Source organism: Hemiscyllium ocellatum, unplaced genomic scaffold (assembly GCF_020745735.1).
Source record: "Hemiscyllium ocellatum isolate sHemOce1 unplaced genomic scaffold, sHemOce1.pat.X.cur. scaffold_2114_pat_ctg1, whole genome shotgun sequence".
Classification (NCBI taxonomy): Eukaryota; Metazoa; Chordata; class Chondrichthyes; order Orectolobiformes; family Hemiscylliidae; genus Hemiscyllium; species Hemiscyllium ocellatum.
In genome coordinates, this window is record NW_026867973.1 from 42126 (window position 1) to 55584 (window position 13459).

At 44.7% G+C, this 13459-nt stretch overlaps 1 long non-coding RNA gene across 1 annotated transcript; it reads right to left on the reverse strand.

Annotated features, from left to right (window-relative positions):
- Positions 1 to 314: 314 nt before the first annotated feature.
- LOC132811106 (uncharacterized) lies at positions 315 to 3373 on the reverse strand. The gene is made up of 2 exons (XR_009643180.1): positions 3247 to 3373; positions 315 to 2614 (listed from the first exon to the last, which is right to left on the reverse strand). It is a non-coding gene; the product is annotated as an uncharacterized LOC132811106 (long non-coding RNA).
- Between the last annotated feature and the right edge of the window lie 10086 nt (positions 3374 to 13459).

Below are 13459 nucleotides of genomic sequence, written 5' to 3' on the forward strand. Positions count from 1 at the left end.
CTGGCCATCATGGCCACGTTGGATGGAAAGGTCAGTTTCTGTGCTGTCCAGCTCTATAGTGGGGTCATAACCCATGTCCACATTCTGTCCTCTACCTTGCCACTCGTTGTGAGGCTCAGAGCCTGGGAATATCGTTGGGTCACCCAGACCCTGACAATTTCCACATAGCTCTGGGCATTTCTCACAAACACCACTCGGATTGTCAGCCGCCGTCAGAAACTTTAGTTTTCCTTTTTATCCATCCTTCAGCACTGGGCAAGAATTCTCTGTTCCCGTTGTGGGATCGTGTTCAAATAGCGACCAAAATCAGCAACTGGTGAAAACAGCCTCTTTATTCAGCAACCACAAGTTGTACAAGTTTGAGGTGGTGATGGAAACCCGAAATACCATCCTTACAGCAGCCTCTTTACACACAGTTCTTATAGAGATTAACACTCCATCACTATGGTGTCCCATTGTTTTATCTATTGTACACAAACGCTGGCTGCTACTCCCGATGGGATTGAGATTGTCTGTGTGGTCTGCTTGCAGAACTAAGAGGTGACAGTCCTTTTGTCTTTTAAGTCAGCAAATGTTAGTAAAATTACTCGGCCTGTGTGCTCTAAATAAATTAGCCATTGTACCTGCACTGAATAAAAGAATAAACGGAATTAAACTGTTTACTGCAGCTGGGTTGGGAGACTTGTTTAGTATTTGCCAGTGAGAGTTTCATTCATTCCTGCAATTTCATGGAAGCGCAGTCTCGATAGTCAGCTTCTTAAAGGGGACAGTGGCTGCGAGTCAGGGAAACTGATGTATTTATGTATTGATGTATTTATTCAGGTCCTGATAGATGGTTGGCAAGGGCTGATTAATATCGTATTCTTTCATGGTGATAAGATGGCAGGGAGGTATTGTTCTGAAAACATGTTGACAGTTATTGAGAGGTAGCATTTGATGCAGAAATAGGCCTAAACACTGCTTGTAGCAAGAGCTGGTAAGGGATGAAGGTGTGAAAAAGCAGTAATGAGTGTTTTAGCTTATTCTATTTTGTAATAGTAAAATATACTACAAAACTGTGAGTGAGTGAGTGAATGAATGAATGAAGCAAGCTATGTTACAGGAAAGAGTTATGGGTGAATGAAATGGGAATGCAATATTATTAGATACAGGGCTCCTGTGAGCAAGTTAGAAAAGACTTATGAATGACTTAATAGAAAGAGTTTGAGAGTGGGTTAGTAAAGAGACCTACAATACAATATCTCACACCACGTCATCGTCCTGCCAGCCTTGTGGGGTCGGAGAAACCGGAGCCAATCTTTACACAGGGCAGGTTTCTTCAGCGTCAAACATGACAGATATACACCTCCTGACTTCAGTCCATGTTCCAAATCAGTAAGTGTGTCTTAACAGTTGCTCAACTCACCAGGCAATGTATGCCCTCTTGAATATTAATACAAGTAACACCCACAAAGCATCCAAACGTTTGCTACTCAGTGTGACTGGATTGGTGTCTGACCAGATGGTATGACTGACTGAATCCCTTCCCGCACTTGTAGATAGGCTGGTGTCTCCGCAGGGAAGACCAATCAATGAACCCCTTCCCACACACTGAGCAGGCGAATGGTCTCTCCCCGGTGTGGACCTGTTGGTGACTCTGCAGGTTGGAGGACTGAATGAATGCCTTCCCGCCAATGGAGCATGTAAACGGCCTCTCCCCGGTGTGGACCCGTGGTGTCTCTGCAGAGAAGATGAATCATTGAAGCCCTCCCCGCACATGGAGCAGGTGAATAGTCTCTCCCCGGTGACACTGCAGGGTGGATGAAGCGCTGAAAGTGCTTACCACACACAGAGGTGAACGGCCTCTCCCTGGTGTGGACCCGCTGGTGGGTAACCAGGGTGCATAACTGAACGAACGCCTTCCATCAGACAGAGCAGGTGTACGGCCTCTCCCTTGTGTGGACCCACTGGTGACTCTGGAAGTTGGAAGACCGGTTGAATGCTTTCCCACATACACAGCAGGTGAAAGGCCTCTCCCTAGAGTGGACCCGCTGGTGACTATGCAGAGTGGATAACTGAACGAACGCCTTCCTACACACGTTGCATGTGAAAGGCCTTGTCCTCCCGTCTGGACCCGCTGGGGGGTCACCAGGGCAGATGAATGGGTGAACCCCTTCCCACACACTGAGCAGGTGAATGGCCTCTCCCTAGTGTGATGGTGGCGATGGCTTTCGCAAACTCTGGAAGTTGAATTCCTTCCCGCAGTCCCCACATTTCCACTGTTTCTCCATCACGTGGGAATCCCCACCGCCCTCTAGTGTCAACAACCAGTTGAAGGACCACTCACAAATAGAACATGTTCTATGTCTTGCTGCTGCGAATGAGGTGTTGCTATTTCAGTCTTTGTACCCGCTTAAAGCTCTTCCTACAGTCAGTTCACTGGTACACGCTCACTGAGGTCTGTGTACTTCGGTCTCACTGAAGTTTGAAACCTTTCAAAGCAGGCAGGACAGAAGACAAATAAAATATCCAGTGAGATTCAAAAGGCTGATAACATTCCTGTGCCAGTGAATCGATTGGCTCGATCAGATCTTGTTTTGAGATTACTGGCTGCAATTCCATCCGTTCTCATATCCTGCAAAATGGAGATTACAGAAGACATCACTGTCTACGCAGGATAGAAACTCCAAACAGACAGTTTTGGTTCCTGTGGAACATTCTTTCTGCTCTCCCTCCCCCCAGAATTTGAATCTAAATACCACAGTCTCCCTCCATCCTCACTAGGTATTATTGCCCCATGTTCCAAATTCTCCATAAATGCTGAAAAATATTGACTGATGGATCTATGCTCGCCTCTTCCTGCCCTGGACACAGCTTGTCACAGATTGAACCAGGAGTGAGCCATTCAGCTCCTGGGGTTTGCTCTGCTGTTCCAAAGACCATGTCAGTACTGCTTTGGCCTTCACTCCATTTCCTGCTGTTCTCCATAACCTTTCATATCCCTGTCATTTAAAATTCTCTTCAATTAAGCCTTGAATATATTCCATGAGCCAGTCTCCATTACTATCTGTGGGGGAGCATTCCACAGACTAACAAGAAAGGAATACATTCCGAATTTCTCCCTGAAATGGGAGACCACTTCCAGGCAGGTGGAGACTAGTTAGGTTTAGAATCATGTTCAGCATGGACTGGATGGAATAAAGAGTCAGTAACCGAGCAGTTTAACCCCAGAATGGAAAGGGGGGGTGAAAAAAGAAAGTGCCGTACTCATAGATGGTGGACAGAGAAAGGAAGTTGCAGTCCGAGGTGAAGCTCAACCTTAATTCGGGGGGAAGCGGGGAGAGGAGTAACATCAGCTTCAGAGGCTCCTGGTCAAACTTCCGCAGTCAGTCAATACGGCGGCTCTGATTGACACGCGGAACAATCGCCTTCCAGCCATCCAGGCATTCCAATTGGCTCACAATTGACCTGTGTGATGTCATGACATGTGGCCAATAGGAGAGAACCATCTTGGAACACGGGATTGTCATCGGCCGGCTACCTCCGGACGTCCCGCCCTCGTATGTGGACGTCACAATGCGGAAGTAGCCCGATCAGTTTCAAACTGATACCCCCAACTCTGAGCAACATCTGGGAGCAAAGCAATATCCCCCCACTTTCTATTCCTCATCCTGGGAGGGAGAGAGAAGAGGGAAGGCACTGTACACTTGTACCAATTGGCGGCGGAGAGTGTAGAATGCAAGCGAAAGGGTTTCAGATTCGCTCTCTCATAAGGCTTTCTGATCCTCATGGCATTTATCAGAACTAGAACGTGAAAAGGGTCAGAGATTTGTCCAGTGTTATTAAATTGTTAAACATTCAACGTGCTTTTCGTGGTTTTCTCACATTCGATTATAATTAATTGTCGTAATTGTGTGTTGCAGCTATGTCATATACTTCCAATTATGCTGTTATCGAAGGGGACGGTAAGTGGGCACTGGACAAAGAGACATAGAGATGTCCAGCATGGGAACAGACCCCTCAGTCTAACTCGTTCATGCTGACCAGTTAACCTGGATAAATCTAGTCCCATTTACCAACATTTGCCCACATCCCTGTAAACCCTTCCTAATTCATTCACCCATCTAGATCCCCTATAAATATTGTAATTGTATCAGCCTCCACCACTTTATCTGCAGATCATTCCATACGTACAAAGAGAGTCCATTCATCAGTCTAACAATGGCAGGGAAGGAGCTCTTTCTGAACCTGTTGGTGCATGTGTTTCCAGATTCTGTATCTTCTGCCTGACCAAAGATGTTGTGAGAGAGCATTAGGGGGTTGGAGGAGAATTTGATGATTTTGGCAGCATTTCTGCGGCAAAGTGAAGTGTAGGTGGTGACCGTGGAGGGTAGGTTGACTTCCATGATGGTCTGCAATGTGCATACAACCTTCTGTAGTATCTTACCATTCTGAGCAAAGCAGTAGCTGGACTAGGTCGTTACACATCCAGATAAAACACTTTCTATAGTGCATCTGTAAAAGTTGGTGAGGGTCATTATTGATATACCGAATTGCGTGAGCCTCCTGAGAAGGAGTGTTGTTGTGCTATCCTGACTGAGATTGCCCCATCATTTTTCCAGATGGTAAGAACACTCAAACAACCCACCGTGGAGTTTGCATTGCTGACAGAAAGCAGTTTGTGTTCTGCAGCAGCTTAGTCACTCACACACTAGGTGCTGTGAGATTAAAAGTACAAAGAGCCATGAGGAACCAGAGGTTTTTCCAACCAACATTCAAACTGATCAGTCTAAACCTTGAAGTCTCAAACGAAATCTAGAAGTTCACTTAGCCAAAAGCTAATGGAGGCATCCTCATAAAATTACCAGATGTTCTTGGAATCCTGAGAAGAATTCAAGTGAATCCTAGAAAGATATTGCCTGTCTTAGACTATTCCCAAAAAGTGAATGAACTATCAAGATTCATATAAAGATTTGTGGGAACTATGGCAGGGAAGGAAAGAAAACTAGATTTACAATTTAATGCCATACACACTATTCTGCTAAGTTACTCCTGTTGATTAGGTTTTCACATTTTTAAACAAAAAAAAGAGCTGTTCTTCCAGTTAATGACTGGGTTTTCAAACTTCTCTTCAAAGTTAATAGTTTTTTTCTTCAAACTGAATGATTGTAACAAAAGTGCATCTCATTGTTGAATTTTGAATCTGTAGGATGTGCTTAGTAAAGTTTGAATGAACAATATTTCAAAGTGAATTTTATCATTTTAAGTACCAAGACATTCTGGAGAGGAAAAACTTGTCCTTGTGTGTTTTGCAACACTTAATCAAGGTAAGTTTAATAGAAGAAGCAGACAGGTTGATGCTCGAGTTGAGAGCTGGGGCAAAACAGCTGAAATAATGCAGGCAGTAGCACAGCAATTAGGGTTAGAAAGTTAGCCAAAAATACAAAAACAGGTAGGAAAGTTTCTTCAGCTTTCTTTTAAAAAGTTAACAAAGTAAGTGTTGGTTCTATAGAAAATGAGTCTGGGGATTCAATAACGGAGGATAAAGAGATGGCAAATGAATTAAAAAAGAGCTTGAATCTGTTTTCACTAGGGAGGATACAAGTAACACCCTGGAACTAGCTGTAAATCAGGAATTGAAAGGGAGGAAGGAACTGAAGAAAATTACAATTACCAGGGAAGTAGTACTGAGTAAACTGTTGGAACTATGATTTGACAACTTCCGGGTACCTGAAAGATTTCATCTAAGACTCTTAAAGAAACACTAACCAGTGAAATAGTTAACGCATTGGTTTTAATTTTCCACAACGTCATTAGTTTCAGGGAAGGTTTCTTTAAATTGTGTAAACTCTTTTCTTCAAAAAGGGAGACAGAGAATGGGAAACTGCAGACCATTTCCCTTACCATATGTCATAGGGAAAATGTCGAAAGCTATAAATAAAGATGTTATGACAGGGCACTTGTATACGTTCAAGGTAATCAGGCAGTGTGAATGTATTTTTGTCAATGGGAAATAATGTTGTAATAATGTTTTGAAGAACTGCCTCTTCCCAATGCGACTGAGCTCATGAATCTCCGGTGCCAACAGAGAATGGTATCCCTTTCCCCAGTCCCCACATTTCCACGACTTCTCCACAGTTGTGGTGTCCTTTTGGCTCCTTGTTTCTGATCAGCAAGTGAAACTGTGATCACACTCAGGAAACGTGCACAGTTACTCTCTGCTGCGAATAGTGTAACGTTTCTTCAATCTGTGTAACTGGTTACAGCTCCTTCCCACAGTCAGCTCACTGGGGCACACACTCTCTCAACATTGGGAAAAGATGGACAAAAGTTGAGCAGCGAGACAAAATGCAAAAGCAATAAAATGTCGAGCCACAATGAAGATTGAGCTTCACCCAGATTGCAAATTCTTTCCTCTGTCCAATATCTGCGAGTGCGGTATTTTCTTTTCTCACCCCCTTTTCCAATTCTTTTTCATTCTGGAGTTGACTTGCAGCAACTGAAGGAAAGGGAGTGAATCCGGGAGGGGAAAGACTCTGAAAATGTTAGTCCAGGTCTGTGTCATAATCGGAAAAATAGACAGGCAGGAGGCTGCAAGAACACAGCAAGCCAGGCAACATCAGGAGGTGGAGAAGTCGACATCTTGGGTGTAACCTTTGTTCATAACTGGGGGTGGATGTAGGGAGAGATACAGAGACAGGGTGTGCTGGGGACACAATGGTGAAGTGGGGATAGGTGAAGACGGGTGGAGGGTACGACCTGATGGGTCAATAGGAGGAAGGAATCTGGTTGGTGGCAGAGAGGAGTGGAAAGGAAGGGTCAAGGCTGAGAAGGGAATTGTGGATAGGAAATGAAGTTATTTGAAAATGGGGTACTCTATGTTGAGTCCTCTGGGCTGTAGGCTGCCCAGGTGGAAGATGGGGAGTCGTTCCTCCAGGTTGCAGTTTAGTTTGTTGTGACAATGCAAGAGACCAAAGATGGTCATGTCAGAAAGGGCGTAGGAACAGGAATTAAAATGGATGGTGACTGGGGAGGTATGAGCTGAAAGTGTGTTGCTGGAAAAGCAGGTCATGCAGCATCCAAGGAGCAGGCGAGTCGACGTTTCGGGCCTGAGCCCTTCTTCAGGAATGATGTGTGGATGTACAAAGGGGTCTCAGCGTCCTTCAACACCAGTCAATGCCAGTTGTCAGACAGGTGCAGCAAGCAATCAGCAAGGCAAGTGGTATATTAGCAAGAGGAATTGAGTTCAGAAGTGGGGATATCTTCCTGCATTTAGGGGGCCATTCCTGAAGAAGGGCTCAGGCCTGAAACGTCGACTTTCCTGCTCCTTGGATGCTGCTTGACTTGCTGCGCTTTTCCAGCAACACACTTTCAGCTCTGATCTCCAGCATCTGCAGTCCTCACTTTCTCTCCTGGGGAGGTATGGTCAGCCTCTGCGAACCCGGCTACAATGCTCAGCGAACCATTCCCATGTTTATGCTCTGTCTCCCCGATGTAGAGAATACCACAATTTCCAACACATGGTAAATACAGTGCTGTAATGTGAAGTTATAGCCTTTGCTGTGAAAAAAGGCAGAAAGGAGGTGTATTGTTTAAACCATGATGTATTGGGATGTGGTGAAAGGGAGAACTGCAGATGCTGGAGATCTGAGTCAAAGTGTGGCATTGGAAAAGCACAGCAGGTCAGGCAGCATCCAAGGAGCAGGAGTGTCGACGTTTCGGGCACGAGCCCTTCATCAGGAATGATGTGTGGATGTAGAAAGGGAGCTCAGTGTCCTTCTACACCAGTCACTGCCAGTTGTCAGACAGGTGCAGCAAGCAATCGGCAAGGCAAGTGTTATATTAGCAAGAGGAGTTGAGGTCAGAAGTGGGGATATCTTCGTGCAGTTAGGGGTCATTGAATATATCCAAGGCTGCATCCATCTGATTTTTGAACATCAAATAAGTGAATGTTTATGGGGAAAGGCAAGAAAATGATTTTAAGACCAGTATAGGACAGTTACAGAGTCATACAGCACAGAACCAGACCCTTCAGACCAACTAGTCCATGCTGAATATATTCACAAACTAAACTAGTCACAGCTGCCTGTGTTTGGCCCATGCCCCTCCAAACCTTTCCTATTCATGTACTTATCCAAATGCCTTTTAAACATTGTTACTGTACCTGCATCCACCACTTCCTCTGGATATTCATCCACACACAAACTACTCTCTGTGTATAAAACAAAAGGTACCTTTCATACCTTTTTAAAATCTTTCTCCTCAAACCTTCAAATTGGCTGCCTAATCTTGAAACCCCCATCCTAGGGAAAGGATACCCGGCGGTCAACTCAGCTATGTCTCTTGTGATGTTATAAACTTCTGTAAGGTCACCTCTCAGCCTCCTATGTTCCAGTGAAAATGTCCCAGCCCATCCACGTAGATGTTGGCAGATTCATATCCAGTTATGATCTGTTGAATGGTGGTGCAGGCTTGAAAGACCAAATAGCTTACTCCTGCTTCCAATTCTCACAGTCTGTGTCCAGGACAGCAAGAGACCATAGGACATAGGAGCAGAAATTAGGCCATTCAGCCCATTGGGCCTGTTCCACCATTTAATGATGGTTGATAGGTTTTTCAACCCCATTCTCTCACTTTGTCCCCGTAACCCTCTTATCCCCTTGATACTCAAAGTCTCCATCTCAGTCTTAAATATCCTCAATGACCAGGCCTCCACAGCCTTCTGTGGCAGTGAATTCCATAGATTCACCACTCACCGCCATTCTGAAAGGTCTTCCCTTTACTCTAAGGCAGTGCCCACTGGTTCTAGTCTCTCCAACCAATGGAAACATCTTCCCAACTTCCACTCTGTTCAGGCCGTTCAGGATTCAGTATTGTTTGTTTCAATTAGAACCCCCCCCCCCCCCCCCTCAAGTGTGGGCCTGTTAACCAGCATGAACCAGACCCTTCAGGTTGTGGTATAGGAAGGATTAGGTTGAGCAAACTGATGGAGGGAGAGTATGTGGGATGGAGATTTTCAAATTCGAGGGAACAAGAGAGGAGAAATAGAGTTCACTATAAATTAGAATTGATTGGATGGGCTGAAGAGCCAAGGAGTGGCAGATGAAAATGCGTGGTTTGCATTTTGGTCAAGCAATGCAGGAAAGACTGACACACTTCAGAGGGGTGTTGAAGAACAAAGAGACCTTGGAGTGCAAGTTCATAGTTCGTTGTAGATGGAGTCACTGGTAGACAGGATAGTGAAGAAGGCATTTGGTATGCTTTCCTTTATTGGTCAGACCATTGAGTATAGGAGTTGGGAGGTCATGTTGCAGCTGTACAAGCCATGTTTGGAAGACTGCATTTGTTTCTGGTCTCCCTGTTATTGGAAAGATATTGTGTAACTTTGAAAGTGGTCAGAAAAGATTGACAAGGCTGTTGCCAGAGTTGGAGGGTTTAAACTATAGGGAGAGGCTGAATACACCAGGGATATTTTCGATGGAGCAGCGGAGGCTGAGGGGTGACCATGTCGACATTCATAAGGGGCATGGATAGGGTGAATACCCAAGGTCTTTACCCCAGGGTAGGGAAGTCCAAAACTAGAGGGGCATATGTTTGAGGTGAGAGGGGAATTTTAAAATTCTTCTGGCTGGGTACATGAATAGAAATGATTTAGAGGGATATGGACCACATGCAGGCAAATTGGACTGGATTAATTTAGGATACCTGTTTGGCACAGACAAGTTGGACCGAAGGGTCTGTTTCCGTGCTGTATGACTTTAATCGTCTTCTGTGAAAGCAGAAATCTGATGGTGAAGACTGGAGTTTCAGGATGTTTTGCCTTTCCTGGGAGCAGAAATGTTTGACTGAAGTGTGTTGGTGTTAATGTCTTGATGTTCCATTTTGCTCCCACCTTCCCAGGGATGTTAACCAGGTTGTTCATCAAGAAGCTGCAATGCACCCTAAACTGACATTTTTTTTTGCTGAGGCAATACTTACTTCGAGTTACGCTGTACAAAGGATCCAGTTACAAAAGGACAACTTGGTGGTGACAAACAGTGAAGAAGGTGAGGTGGGATGGGTGGAGAGTGTGTGTGCTTTGAACGGTTTAAAAAGCAGATCCTTTTTCTTCGCGTTTTTGCTGGGGGAGGGTGGTTCTGAAGCTGGGTCACAATAAAGATTACTGAACTTACTACCGGGCTCAGATTCTCATTGAAAGCTTTGAGCTCCAAGAGTTTTTAGTTTTAAAGCTACTCATTTCTTTCAGCCTGCTGCACTAAGTTTCCAATGTCGCGTATCAAATGGAGCAGTGAATGAGTAGCTAGTATCTTGAAAAATTGGGAATTTTTCAGGAGTGCAGAGTGAGTCATTTCATTGGCATTGTAAAGTGTAATGGCAGCACCGGGAGGTGTGGGCTGTGTTCACAAGTTACGAAATGCAGGAGCTGGTATTGGAGTGGGTTGGATAGAGTTAAAAATCTCACATCACCAGGTTATAGTCCAACAGATGTATTTGGAAGCACTCGCTTTTGGAGTGCTGCTCCTTCATCGGGCAGCTGTGGACCAGGGTAATAAGACACAGATTTCATAGCAAAAGATCACAGTGCCATGCAACTGATAGGAGATATTGAACAAGCCTAGATTGCTGTTACCTCTTTCATCTTTTAGAATGGGTTGCAGGTTTTGGTTCATTAATATAAATCTTTTAAACCACATTCTCGAGATGACTTAAGGTTTTATAAAAAATAGGTGACATCTCAGTTCAGACAATGCTTTAAAGGTGTGAGGTTCGAGCCTATCAGTATCCCAATCTTGAATCAGACTGGTTCTATTTCCAAAGTAGGAATGTATAAAATATTACATGGATTGACTGCCTGCAGTTTACGTGCTCTTTGAGCAAAATTGAATGTATCTGCAAGAATAATCCTGCCAATACAAATTCACCCCAAAGAGTTATGTGTGTGCATTCATGAAAGAATGTGAGTGTGTGCATGTAAGATTGTGTGCGTGCAGGTAAATTGTGAGTGTGATGGAGTATAAGCCTGTGAATGTGTTGGGGGGAGTATGTCTGTGTGTCTAAGAGAGAGCACGTGTGTATGAAAGTTATGGATAAAAGCAAGGGCTTGCATTTTGTGAAAACCAGGAAGGGCAGGACATGTACAGTTAATGGTAGGGCCCTGGGTTATGTTGTAAAACAGAGAGACATGGGGAGGGGGAGGGTGGTGAGGGATCATGTACTTTTTTAGAGAGGCTGGGACTTTTTTCACTGGAGTGAAGGAGGCTGAGGGGTGACCTCATTGAGATTTATAAAATCATGAGGAGTGGCGGTAAGGTGAATAGCAAAGGGTTCTTCCTTAGCATAAAACTGTTAAAATGAGCTCGAGGCTAGGTGACATATTTCTTTAAGATGAGAGCAGAGAGATTTAAAAGGAACCTGATGGGCAATGGTTTAACAGAAGGTGATTTGCACGTGGAATGAACTTGCTGAGGAACTGGTAGATGCAGGTACAGTTACAATGTTTAAAGACATTTGGGTGGGTACATGAATGGAAAGGTTTAGAGGGATATGGGCCAAATGCAGGCAAGTGGGACTCGTTTAGTTTCGGAATCCTGCTCGGCATGGACGAGTTGTTCCTGTGTTGGATACCTCTATGAACCAGAAGTGACCTTATTGAAACCAATAGAATTCTGAAAGGGGGTTGACAGAATAGATACAGATAAAATGCTCCTTTGGTGGGGGGCGTGGTTAGGGAGTCATAGAATCCCGAAAATGTGGAAGTAGGCCATTCAGCTCATCTATTCTACACTGGCCCTCTGAAGAACATCCCACCCATACCTACCCCCTTACTCCATATTTCCCATGGATAATCCACCCTAATTTGCACATCCCTGGGCACTATAGGTAATTTAGCACAGCCAATCCACCCTAATTTGCACCCTAATCTATAAATTACCTTCTCAAGAGTGTAATTTAAATGCAGAGCTTTTCTAAGAGAAATGTCAGTCTGACTCAACATTGGGACCCAGACAGAATTCACACCTGTTATTAGAAAAACTCTGCATTTAAATGACATTCTTGAGAAGGTAATTAAAAACTAGTTCAGGGATTAACATATCACAAAACAGAAACCCATTCTAAAAGATGGAAGATTTAATCTAAAATTGTTTAATGTATCACATTTTCATGACACTGGACTCTTGCTACAAATTCCGGGATCACGATCTAATTCTCCACAACCACCTGATGAAGGAGCGGCGCTCCGAAAGCTATTGCTTCTAAATAGACCTGTTGGATTCCAATCTGGTGTTGTGTGATTTTTAACTTTGTTCATGGGAAACTCATGAGTTGTGGGACTGGTAACAGTTGTTATTTTGTGATCCATTCCAAGTGAAAATTATCCTCTGCGCAGACACGGGTGAACAGTCTGTTTTTGTGCATTGTGCGGGATCGGGCTAGCAGCTTTTAAATCCTTATGTTCAGTAGCAGAAGCAAACTGTAGATCAGCAATCGTATTCTGAGAGTGGTACTTCCAGCCCTGGTTAATCCCATTGGGTCAACAGAGAGAGAGGGAGAGGATGTCACATCTAAAGTTCAGGCAGAATAGTTATTTCGGTTGTTCAGTCAGTTGAGTTGGTTTTGCACTCAGATGAGACTGGATATTGCTTTTTAATGGATCACAATTGAAACAACAATGAAACACCTTAAATTCAAGGAATTTTGATGGGCAAATCGAACCTTGAAGAAATAATATTCTTACATTAATAACTTTGGGTGACCCAAATTAGACATTTTTTATTGATAGCTCCATAATCATATTCCTGCTGAATTTTTTTCAGGGCTAACAATTTCAGATGGGAGAACTTCTGTATCCTGGCAAGGCAGTGAAATAAAAAAAACGGCTGTTTAAAGCATTTTAACTGTGAACCCACGAGCTCTTGTCAATTAAATCTCTTTATTTGCAACAATAGCCCGTGATAATGTCCATGTCCCTTTAAAATGCAGATTTCTCCCTTTAGATTTGACGACGTTTCGATATTATGTAGAAATATCTGTTTAAATGGAGCCGTGAGCTTTCCCAATGTAGACAGGGCTCCTCGAAACGTGGCAGTGTCCCCCCTGCAGCTGCAGAGCGAGACAGGAGAGTTTGTTTTTGTGAATGAGCAGTTGTAGCGCGAGGTGGCTGTTGCTTGGTGACGGTGAGGCTCCCCCGGCCCCGCCCATCCCCCCGTGCAGACGTCACGCGGGGGCGAAGGCGGTTGGGAGGAGAAGTCGCTCGAGCGGGGAAGCGGCGGCCGTTAGGAAAATGGCGCCGTGCGGCCCGGGGCAGACCCCCGTCACTGGTCACCGCCGCCTTCCTGGCGCAGCTGCTGTGTCACGGCCACACCGGCCGGCTGTACAGCAGGCAGGAGCCGGTGACCATTCTGGAGGCGGATGGGGTTAAGGGCCTGTTTGGGAACTGGTCGGCCGCCTGGGTGGTGGAGTTCTACTGGTCGTGGGGCGG